A 2,766-nucleotide genomic window follows, 5' to 3' on the forward strand; every position below is an offset into this window, starting at 1 on the left:
TGAGATGATGAGCAAGCCGTACGTAAGTGATATTCGAAAAGGAAAGGTACGAAGTTTAAAAAAGCGGAGTCGGCTGCTTTCATTTTGAACTTGTACCAAACGACACAAAGCAGTGCTGCTTATCTGTTTCCACACGCGTCATCAAATTAGCTGTTGATTTTTTTTAAGGAATCGTTTATTTCTACTTTCAACTTTACAAATAATAACTATTTCGTTCCTTCTTTCTTTCATCTTTGAATTTGTGTTTTTTTGGACATGATAGAATTTAATTATTCTTTTAAAAATTAAAAAAAATTATAAAAGCTATTTTTAAAAAATAAAACTTCATTAAATTATTAAAAATTTATAAATATATATTTATAATATTTTTAAATTTTAAAAAATTAATTAAATGTTAAAGTGTCATCTACATGGTAATCTTAGTGTATGCCACACCGCAAAGTTCACAAACGTTAATTTTTCTTTTTATTTTTGAGTGATTTGATAAAAAATACAAGGTCAATAGCTAATAAAGACAAAAAAATTAAATGAAGAGATAAATTAATTTTTTGTAAACTTGGAGGACCAAAAAAATCATTATACAAAAAGAAAATTGCATTGAAATTTTTGTTGCTCCTATTTGCGATCAATTTATAAATAATTTCTATTCTTGATTATTTATAAATAATTTATGTAATAGAAAAGATCATATTCATAAATATTATTACTTAAGTGTTTTATTGGATTACATTCAATCGGTCATCAACTCGGTTGTTCAATTACGAAAATTTTCATAACTAAATTAAGTAATATTATTCAAGGGCACTTTACTCTTTTACATTAAAAACTAATAAAATTATCCATATGATGATACTTAAACCCAAACCGATTGCATTAGTAAAACTTTTAATTTATCACTCAATTAAAGTTCTATATTAACATATTTATATATTTTAATTTTAATCATGCACACATTATTACTTCTATCAATTGTATATTTATACTATTAATAAAATAACTGTAACACCCCAAAAATTAAGGGGTTAGAATTTATAAAATTATCAAGAATTGAGTTCTAGTATTAATGGTTAAGAGCTTAGTAAAATCCTTAAAAAAACTAAGGTTCAATCCCTACTTTTTTTCATTTTTCCTCTTTATTTTTCAACAAAGAAATAGACAGTAGTTCAATGGTCGAGTATCACTTCGTCCTCTTCCTTTCCTCTTTAATTAAATTTCGGCAGATTGGGTAATTTAAGACATCGTCCCTCTAAAATTGTTTAATTTTGCCATTTGGTCTCTATCCTAATCATAATAGGATTTTGATTATCTTTTTCAACTCTATTTAGAATTTCTTTTTTGTCTTCTTTAAATACATCTTTTTCTTTTGTTCTCCCACTTTTCTTATTCATAAAATTTTCATATTCTTTTGCTGGAAATTTATTGTTGAATCTAGAACCCGAATTCCACCTCGTTTAATCTGTTCTTCGTATTGTTTTAGTATAACACCGTCAAAATTTTTTTCTAACGTGCCATGATCAGTAATAATTCTTATTTTTAATTTTGTAGAACTCTAGCATTCTAAAATAAACAATGTTCTTGTCAATCTTTCAATTGATTTCGAATCTTTTACGAACTTTCCTAAAAATATTGATAAATTCAATAAATCTTGAACATCGATAAGTAATTCTTGTGTTTTTTTGATTGAAAAACCCATTGTAGGTGGCCCGGATCAGATTTGGACATGAGGATCATCGTATGAGACCTCGGAAGTCAAGTGTGTGTTCTTTACCGAGAAAATCGAGGCAAAATAAAACCTAGCTTAGAATACACAGCCTGGACCCTCCCACACGGTCATGTGACCCATACGGCCTAAGTCATTCCACACGGCCATCTGCCCTTGTTTCTTAAATTTTACAATTTTACCCAGAATTTTATGTGTTGATCAATTTAGTCCCTAAATAGGTTTCAAACTATTTTTAGTGAATTAAGTTATGCAATTAGGTCCCTGATGATTTGAGGCATGCTAGAATCCATGAATGATCGAATTAATATGATATTTATTTGTGATTTTAAATGTGTGCATGAATTTTGAAAAGTACATATAAATTACCATATGTATATCTATTTGTTGTGACTGTATGAACGATATGCCTAAAATATTATCAAATCGACTGTATGGAAAGCATGAATTTGCTACTTGATTGCCAAGTGTTAGAACATTAAATGCTTCAATATATGATTAAATTAAATCGATTAGATTGCATTGCATTGCATGGGGTGGGTTGATATGATCGGAGGAAGAACCGACATAATTTCTGCATTCAAACGTTTGTTGAGTACCTACAGCCATAGCAAAGACCAACTGCGGCGGTCTTGTTGTGTACACACAGCCTTAGTAGATTCCAATTGTGACGTTTTACTATACATTCACAAACGTAAACTATTACTAGCTTTCATCTGCAAGGAAGTTGTGTTTCCACAGGCACTGGCAGATTTCCCCTACAATAAAACTGTAAACTATTAGTGGTTAATCCACAATTTGGTGTGATGGTGGTAAGAGTTATGGGGAACTCCCAAATATGGAGCGTAGTGGTTGGGATAGGATCTTTTTTATAAACCGAAATTGTATGGCATTCATAAAAACACGTGCATACAAAACTGTGATTTCTGAAATGATGCATATATATATATATATATATATATATACATATGCACATTGTTGTATAATCTGGAATACTGATATGTGCGAAATTATTATGGAGAATTATTCAATGAACAGTGTTTCTG

Source organism: Gossypium raimondii, chromosome 3 (genome assembly GCF_025698545.1).
Source record: "Gossypium raimondii isolate GPD5lz chromosome 3, ASM2569854v1, whole genome shotgun sequence".
NCBI classification, from domain to species: domain Eukaryota; kingdom Viridiplantae; phylum Streptophyta; class Magnoliopsida; order Malvales; family Malvaceae; genus Gossypium; species Gossypium raimondii.